Here is a 9,906-nt window from a genome sequence, read left to right on the forward strand (position 1 = left end):
CTGTCGAACAGATCACAGTACTGGAGAGGGCGGCCTCGTAATGAGCCAATAGGCTTCATCTTGGCTTGATCTGCTCTGGAGGCACCAAGTGACTGTCGAACAGATCACAGTACTGGAGAGGGCGGCCTCGTAGTGAGCCAATAGGCTTCATCTTGGCTTGATCTACACTGGAGGCACCAAGTGACTGTCGAACAGATCACAGTACTGGAGAGGGCGGCCTCGTAGTGAGCCAACAGGCTTCATCTTGGCCGCCTTTCAATGGGTCCTTGTTTCCTCCTCCTCGTCCTCGTCCTCGTCCTCGTCCGTGTTCTTCTCATAAGTTCGACCTGTCCTTCAATACCTCTTCCTTTACTCAGGTTTCTACATCATCGACTCCTCCTCCTCCTCCTCTTCATCTTCTTCTTCCCCCTGGGCGCGTAATAACGAGGACAAACCTAAGTTTTTGGATAAAAGTTCTATCCAAACGACGATCCGCTGATTCGAACGCCTTACAGACGATCATGACAGTGCTAAGACCTCCCTCACGGCAGGAGGAGGAAGAGGCGGAGTGATGGAAGAGAGAAGAGAAAGGCGAGATGAGAGCCAATGGAGAGAGTGAGGAGAATCAAATGTGAGGAGAAATGGAAACAAGAGAGAGAGAGAGAGAGAGAGAGAGAGAGAGAGAGAGAGAGAGAGAGAGAGAGAGAGAGAGAGAGAGAGAGAGAGAGAGAGAGATTGATTGATTGATTGATTGATTTATTGGCCTCAAGGTAGTTACATAGATTATTTTACACATTGTCTTTAAAAGCCACTAGTCCATTGAGCCGTAGCTCTCTTATGGACTACATGTTATATATATTTATATATATATATATATATATATATATATATATATATATATATATATATATATATATATATATATATATATATATATATATATATATATATATATATATATATATATAAGTGAGCATAACAGGTGCGACAAGGTCTATCAAAATATATTAAAGATTGCAAAAAAATTAAGTATGGCTAACTCAGAATGCATACTATATACATGTGCACCCCAATACAAAATTAATGAAAATAGGCTTTTGTTCCTGATTAACAGAACAAAGTGATAATACTAATACTAATAATAACAATAGCAATAGCAACAAAAATACTACTAACAGTAATAATAGTTTCATAACAATATTACTAATAATAATGATAATGACAATAAAAAAAATAATAATAATGACAGACATGATAATAATGAGACATGATAATAATGATAGACATAATAATGATAGACATGATAATAATGATAAACATGATAATAGTGACAGTAGTAACGCATAATAATAATAATAATAATAATAATAATAATAATAATAATAATAATAATAATAATAATAATAATAATAATAATAATAATAATAATAATAATAATAATAATAATAATAATAATAATAATAATAATAATAATAATAATAATAATAATAATAATAATAATAATAATAATAATAATAATAATAATAATAATAATAATAATAATAATAATAGTAATAATAATAATAATAATAACAATAATAATAATAATAATAATAATAATAATAGTGATAATAAAATTATAATAGTGATACTGATCCTGAACATTACTATTACATATTCTAATAGTAGTAGTAGTAGTAGTAGTAGTAGTAGTAGTAGTAGTAGCAGTAGTAGCAGTGGTAGTAGCAGTAGTAGTAGCAGTAGAAAAGGGAGGGAAAGGGGGAAGGAGAAGGATAGGGGGAAAGCATAGCAAGCACTCTTTAACATGCCTTAATGTGAGGTAGTTAAGGTATATATTTCACTGAAAAATATTAAGTATAATTACCATGTAACAATGAAAATAACTTTCTTTTAAATGAGACTTGATTATCATTATTTAGAAGGGACTGAGGCAAGTTATTCCAGCTTTTTGATCCCCGTGACAGAACACTCTGCTGGGCGTGTGTGGTCCTGCATAACGGTGGACGCAATTGATGAGTTCTACGGGGCACAGAGCGGGGCATCACAGTAAAGCCAGGGTATACAGGGAAAGAGTGAAGAGCTTTGTGTACAAATAAGTTAGTTTGAAGGTTTATAATATCGGGAAGCTTTAACAACCTAAAATCTCTAAAAATACAATTTGTATGAGCATACCGATCTTTAAAGAACATAACACGTAAGAGTTTTTTTTGTGAAATAATCAGGCTGTCGATGAAGGTGTTATAGGCGCCTCCCCATATGGCACAACAGTATAGAAGGTGCGGATATATTAGAGAGAATCTCTTAATCTGAATATTGCGGCCGTTAGCAGGGCTACCTTTGATTTTACCATGTCAATGTGTCGTTTCCATTTTAATTTATTATCGATAGTTATACCTAAAAATTTATAATAAGTAACTACATTTAATCCAAAATTATTAATTTTTATTGATGTATGAACTGGCTGAGTCGTGAGTGGACTAGAAATCATGAACTTAGTTTTGTTAATATTTAATGTTAATTTATTACTCATGATCCAATTTGATACATTGATAAGCTCAGCATTTAAAGCGTCTGTTATATCTTCAAGATCATGTCCTTGAATGAAAATTGTGGTATCGTCGGCAAATAAAAGGAATTTTAATTTATTGCTGCTATGAATTATGTCATTTATATAAATTAAGAAAAGAATCGGGCCAAGAATTGATCCCTGAGGCACACCACATGCAGTATCTGTATAAGAACATAAGAACATAAGAATGCAGGAGTCTACAAGAGGCCGGTAGGCCTGTACAAGGCAGCTCCTTTGACCCTAAGCTCCCGTGTATCTAACCCCACCTAATATCGCTGTCCATGAATTTATCTAGTCTATTTTTGAATGTGACAATTGTATTGGCACTCACCACATAACTGCTAAGCCTATTCCACTCATTCACCACCCTGTTAGTAAACCAATTTTTGCCTATGTCCCTGTTGAATCTGAATTTATCCAGTTTAAACCCATTACTTCGTGTCCTACCCGGTTCTCTTACCAACAAAACCTTATGAATGTCTCCCTTATTAAAGCCCTTCATCCATTTATAAACCTCGATCATGTCTCCACGCACCCTTCGCCTTTCTAGAGAATGCAAGTTTAACTGCTTGAGTCTTTCCTCGTATGGCAAGTTTCTCAACCCTGAATCATCTTAGTCATCCTCCTCTGCACCGATTCTAACATTTTGATATCCATTCTATAGTAAGGTGACCAGAACTGAACCGCATAGTCAAGATGAGGTCTAATGGCGATGACACATTGTTAAACCCCAGGGAGGACTCCCCTTCTGGCTGCCGACCCGAGAGGTGTCTTGATAACTCCTCGAACCTCTTTCTTCTCAATTTCTGCAACATTCGCGGTCTTCGCTCTAATTTTCATTCTGTGGAACATCATCTCTCCTCCTCTAAACCTCACCTTCTCTTCCTTACCGAAACACAGTTTCTGAGGCTACTGACAGCAATCTCTACTCTGTTCCCTCCTACTATCTCAATCCTAAATTTCAATCCAAAACTGGATGTTGCGCCTACGTGCGCAACGACATCACTTGCTCTCGTGCCCACGACCTTGACTCTTCTGAATTTTCCACCATCTGGTTAAGACTTCACTGTCATTCTATTACTAAATACATCTGTGCTGTTTATCTCTCACCTAACTCTACCAACTATGTAAAATTCTTTGACTATTTGAATTCTAAAGTGGAGCACATGTTGACCCACTCTCCCTTCGCTGAAATCTCCATCCTAGGAGATTTCAATGTTCACCACCAGCTTTGGCTTTCATCCTCTTTCACTGACCATCCTGGTGAACAAGCCTACAACTTTGCTATCCTCAACGACCTAGAGCAGTTGGTCCAGCACCCTACACGTATTCCTGACCGTCTTGGAGATCGGCCCAACATTCTAGACCTCTTCCTTACCTCAAACCCTTCTGCTTATTCTGTCAAACTGTTCTCTCCGTTGGGCTCCTCCGATCACAATCTTATTTCTGCATCCTGTCCTATCGCTCCTGTACATCCTCTGGACCCACCGAAGAGGCGATGCTTCTGGCATTTTGCTTCAGCTCGGTGGGACGACCTGAGGATGTACTTTTCCGATTTCCCGTGGAATGATTATTGCTTCCAGGATAGAGACCCCTCTGTGTGTGCTCAGCGCATCACAGAGGTGATTGTCTCTGGAATGGAGGCATACATTCCTCGTTCTTTCTCTACTCCTCACGCTAAAAAGCCTTGGTTTAATCACGCTTGTTCTCGTGCTGTCAATGATAGAGAGGTAGCTCATAAAAGATACCAGAGCCTTCAAACTAATGCTAATTATGAACTTTACATTTCTGCCCGAAATCGTGCCAAATCTATTCTCCGACTAACCAAAAATTCTTTCATTAATAGAAAATGTCAAAACCTTGCTTTCTCTAACTCTTCCCGTGACTTCTGGCATCTAGCCAAAAACATCTCCTCCAACTTCACTTCTTCATCTTTCCCTCCACTCCTCAGTCCTGACGGCAACACTGCCGTCTCATCTATCTCTAAGGCTGAACTCTTCTCTCAAACTTTTTCTAAAAACTCCACTCTGGACGATTCTGGGCATATTCCTCCTACTCATAACCCCTCTGACTCCTTTATGCCTGTTATAAAGATTCTTCAAAATGATGTTTTCTATGCCCTCTCTGGCCTCAATCCTCAGAAGGCTTATGGACCTGATGGAGTGCCTCCTATTGTCCTTAAAAACTGTGCCTCCGTGCTGTCACCCTGCCTGGTCAAACTCTTTCGCCTCTGCCTGTCAACATCTACCTTTCCTTCTTGCTGGAAGTATGCCTTCACACAGCCTGTACCTAAGAAGGGTGACCGCTCCAATCCCTCAAACTACCGTCCTATTGCTTTACTTTCTTGTCTATCTAAAGCTTTTGAATCAATCCTTAACCGTAAGATTCAAAAGCACCTTTCCACTTCTGACCTTCTATCTGATCGCCAGTATGGGTTCCGCAAGGGGCGTTCTACTGGTGATCTCCTAGCCTTCTTAACTGACTCTTGGTCATCCTCTCTTAGCCGTTTCGGTGAAACTTTTGCTATTGCGCTGGACATATCAAAAGCTTTTGATAGGGTCTGGCACAAATCTTTGCTTTCTAAACTACCCTCCTACGGTTTCTATCCTTCTCTCCAGTTTCCTTTCTGACCGTTCTATTTCTGCCGTGGTAGACGGTCACTGTTCTTCCCCTAAATCTATTAACAGTGGTGTCCCACAGGGTTCTGTCCTATCTCCCACTCTTTTTCTGTTGTTCATTGATGATCTTCTTTCCAAAACGAACTGTCCTATCCATTCCTACGCCGATGATTCCACTCTGCATTATTCAACTTCTTTTAATAGAAGACCCACCCTTCAGGAACTTAACGACTCAAGGCTGGAGGCTGCAGAACGCTTAGCCTCAGACCTTACTATTATTTCCGATTGGGGCAAGAAGAACCTGGTGTCCTTCAACGCCTCAAAAACACAGTTTCTCCACCTATCCACTCGACACAATCTTCCAAACAACTATCCCCTATTCTTTGACAACACCCAGCTATCACCTTCCTCAACACTAAACATCCTCGGTCTATCCTTAACTCAAAATCTCAACTGGAAACTTCATATCTCATCTCTTACTAAATCAGCTTCCTCGAGGCTGGGCGTTCTGTACCGTCTCCGCCAGTTCTTCTCCCCTGCACAGTTGCTGTCCATATACAGTGGCCTTGTCCGCCCTCGTATGGAGTATGCATCTCATGTGTGGGGGCTCCACCACACAGCTCTTCTGGACAGAGTGGAGGCAAAGGCTCTTCGTCTCATCAGCTCTCCTCCTCATACTGATAGTCTTCTACCTCTTAAATTCCGCCGCAATGTTGCCTCTCTTTCTATCTTCTATCGATATTTCCACGCTGACTGGTCTTCTGAACTTGCTAACTGCATGCCTCCCCCCCTCCCGCGGCCCCGCTGCACTCGACTTTCTACTCATGCTCATCCCTATACTGTCCAAACCCCTTATGCAAGAGTTAACCAGCATCTTCACTCTTTCATCCCTCACGCTGGTAAACTCTGGAACAATCTTCCTTCATCTGTATTTCCTCCTGCCTACGACTTGAACTCTTTCAAGAGGAGGGTATCAGGACACCTCTCCTCCCGAAACTGACTTATCTTTCGGCCACCTCTTTGGATTCTTTTTAGGAGCAGCGAGTAGCGGGCTTTTTTTTTTTATTAATGTTTACTTTTTTGTGCCCTTGAGCTGTCTCCTTTGCTGTAAAAAAAAAAAAAAAAAAAAAAACGATGTACATTGTTTCCTGTGTGCTAAGTAACTTTTGAACCAATTATGCGCATTGCCACGAATTCCATAAACAAACAATTTATCTAGTAGACTGTTATGAGAAATGGTGTCAAAAGCTTTAGTGAAATCACAGAACACAGTTATCTGGAACATTTTTGCATCCAAAGCATTGTAAATATTTTGACAAAGATGGTGAAGTGCTAATTCAGTAGAATACTTAGGACGGAGCAATACTGAACGGAGGTGAGGAGTGAGTGTTTGGACAGGTAATTAATTAGTCTTACTGACATCATTTTTTTTTTATAATTTTGCTAAAGCTGGGTAAGATAGAAATAGGTCTGTAATTAAGTGGTAATGAAGAGTCTCCCTTCTTAAAGATTGGAACAACACGTGCCATCTGCAGGTGACTTGGAAAAGAGCCCTCTTTAAAATATGTATTAATTATATAATCTAAAAAGGGAGAAACTAGGTCACAACATTCCTTAATTATTTTAATACTAATGTCATCATGTCCCGGGGAAGAGGCTTTTATATTAAGAATGACAGACTTAACTTCTGGTAGTGTAGGTGGTCGTAAGTAGAAAGAAAATGGAACCGATTCGGGGAGATAAGTGGTAAAAGGTGTTTGGGTCTCTGGGATGTTCGTGGCTAACGTGTTGCCAATATTACTGAAATAGTTATTGAAAGCGTTTGCTACATTAAAATAATCTGTTACGGTATCACCATTGAATAAAAAAGATGAAGGAAGTTTCGCTTGTTTTTAGCGAGTAGACTATTTATAGTAGACCAGGTCTTTTTGGAGTCCCCTGCATCACTTGACAGTTTGTTTTTATAGTAATTTGCTTTGGCAGTTCTTATGGTCGTTGTTAATTTATTTCTATAGGATTTAAAGAGAGAGAGAGAGAGAGAGAGAGAGAGAGAGAGAGAGAGAGAGAGAGAGTGTTTGGTGTGTCTGTTCGTTTCACTGTATTTACTTTTTTTCTCGTGGCATTTCTTGTCTTTTCCTGTTCATCGTTATTCTGCGATAATTTACAGGTGTTATTTTCCGGTTTTTCAGCATAAGTCGCAATACGTGCTTGCATTCAAACATAACATTTACTTGGTGAGTGTGTATTATTTCTGTTTAGTTTTACTATTCTAATAACCTGTTATGTTATTTACTCTACGATAGTTTCAGTGCAATACTTTTTCAATCAACAATCATTTACTAGCTGTTTATTTCAAATTTTACAGTAATTTACTGTAACATTATCTTACTACATGTTCTCGTAATGAGTTAAGCATTTTACCGTTTCTTCTAGGATAACTAAATGTTGATAAAAGGTTTTTCTTCTTACATATTCACATACTAAGTTTGTCTTGTTTTACGGTTTTATGTGATAATTTACTGTTTTTTTTCTACGTTTTCTTCACATAACATGTTCTTGTATTAAGATTGTCTCGAATTTTTTTTCAACGATAATTTATCGTCTGACACTCACCTACGCCAGAACGGGCTGGGCCGACCACCAGGCCCCACCGGGAAGAAACCTTGGGCCGACCGTCAGGATCCACCGGGAAGAAGCCTTGGGCCGACCATCAGGATCCAACGGGAAAAAGCCTTGGGCCGACCATCTGGATCCACCGGGAAGAAGCCTTGGGCCGACCATCAGGATCCACCGGGAAGAAGCCTACCGGCTCAATAGGCCACGACGTAGAAAATAAATAAATAAATAAATAAATATATATATATATATATATATATATATATATATATATATATATATATATATATATATATATATATATATATATATATATATATATATATATATATATATATATATATATATATATATATATATATATATATATATATATATATATATATATATATATATATATATATATATATATATATATATATATATATATATATATATATATATATATATATATATATATATAATAATTGTGATGTAAGCAGAGATACAAACCACTGCTTGTGGAACGACGAGTGTTATTATTATTGGCAACAACTGAGCACATATTGTAGTATTGTGTTTAAGACTTCTATATATATAGTATATATATATATATATATATATATATATATATATATATATATATATATATATATATATATATATATATATATATATATATATATAGATATATATATATATATATAGAGAGAGAGAGAGAGAGAGAGAGAGAGAGAGAGAGAGAGAGAGAGAGAGAGAGAGAGAGTGTGCCACCTTCCTACGCCTCCACTTTCCTACAGGGTCAGATTAGTGCAGTCCAGCCTTATAATATCATATTACCTTCAAGCCTCTCTGCAGCACATAACACCTTTTGATTCCCTAGCATTGAGCCAGAGAGTGCCTCCTTCCTACTGCTGGATCTTGCTAGAGGGTCAGATAAGTGCAGTCCAGCTTTTCACTAGCATAGTTATAACACCTCCAAGCCTCTCTGCAGCAGATGACACCTTTTGATTCCGTAGCACGAAGCCAGTGAGTGCCACCTTCCTACACCTTCACTTTCCTACTGGGTCAGATTACTGCAGTCCAACATTTCAGTAGCATAGTTATAAGACCTCCAAGCCCCTCTGCAGCACATGCAACCTTCTGATTCCCTAGCACAGAGCTTGAGAGTGCCACGTTCTTACTGTTTCACCTTTTATCAGGGTCAGATTAGTATAATCCAGGCTTTCACTAGCATAGTTATAACACCTTTAAGCCACTCTGCAGCACATGACACCTTTTAATTCCTGACAACTGAATTAGAAAGTGCCTCATTCCTATAGTTACACCTAACTACAGGGTCAGATTAGTGCAGTCCAGCCTTTCACTAGCATAGTTATAACACCTCCAAGCCTCTCTTCAGCAAATGACACCTTCTAATTCCTTAGCACTGACCTTGAGAGTGGCACCTTCCTACAGGGTCAGATTTGTGCAGTCCAGCCTTTCATTAGCATAGTTATAACACCTCAAAGCCTCTCTGCAGCCCATGACACCTAATTCCCTAGCACTGAGTCAGAGAGAGCCACCTTCCTACACCTCCACCTTCCTACAGGGTCAGATTAGTGCAGTCCAGCATTTCACTAGCATAGTTATAAGACCTCCAAGTCTCTCTGCAGCACATGCCACCTTCTGATTCCCTAGCACAGAGCTTGAGAGTGCCACCTTCCTACACCTTCACCTTCCTACAGGGACAGATTAGTGCAGTCCAGCCTTTCACTATCATAGTTATAACACCTTCAAACAACTCTGCAGGACATGACACCTTCTAACTCCTTTGCATAGAGCCAGAGAGTGCCTCCTTCATACAGTTGCATCTTCCTACAGGGACAGATTAGTGCAGTCCAGCCTTATAATATCATACTACCTTCAAACCTATCTGCAGCACATGACATCTTTTGATTCCCTAGCATTGAGCCAGAGAGTGCTTCCTTCCTACAGGTGGATCTTGCTACAGGGTCAGATAAGTGCAGTCCAGTCTTTCACTAGGAGGGTTATAACACCTCCAAGCGTCTCCGCTGCAAATGAAACCTTCTGATTCCCTAACACTGAGCCAGAGTGTTCCACCTTCCTACACCTTCACCTTCCTACAGTGTCAGATTAGTGCAG

This window comes from Eriocheir sinensis, unplaced genomic scaffold, assembly GCF_024679095.1.
Source record: "Eriocheir sinensis breed Jianghai 21 unplaced genomic scaffold, ASM2467909v1 Scaffold309, whole genome shotgun sequence".
Lineage (NCBI taxonomy): Eukaryota > Metazoa > Arthropoda > Malacostraca > Decapoda > Varunidae > Eriocheir > Eriocheir sinensis.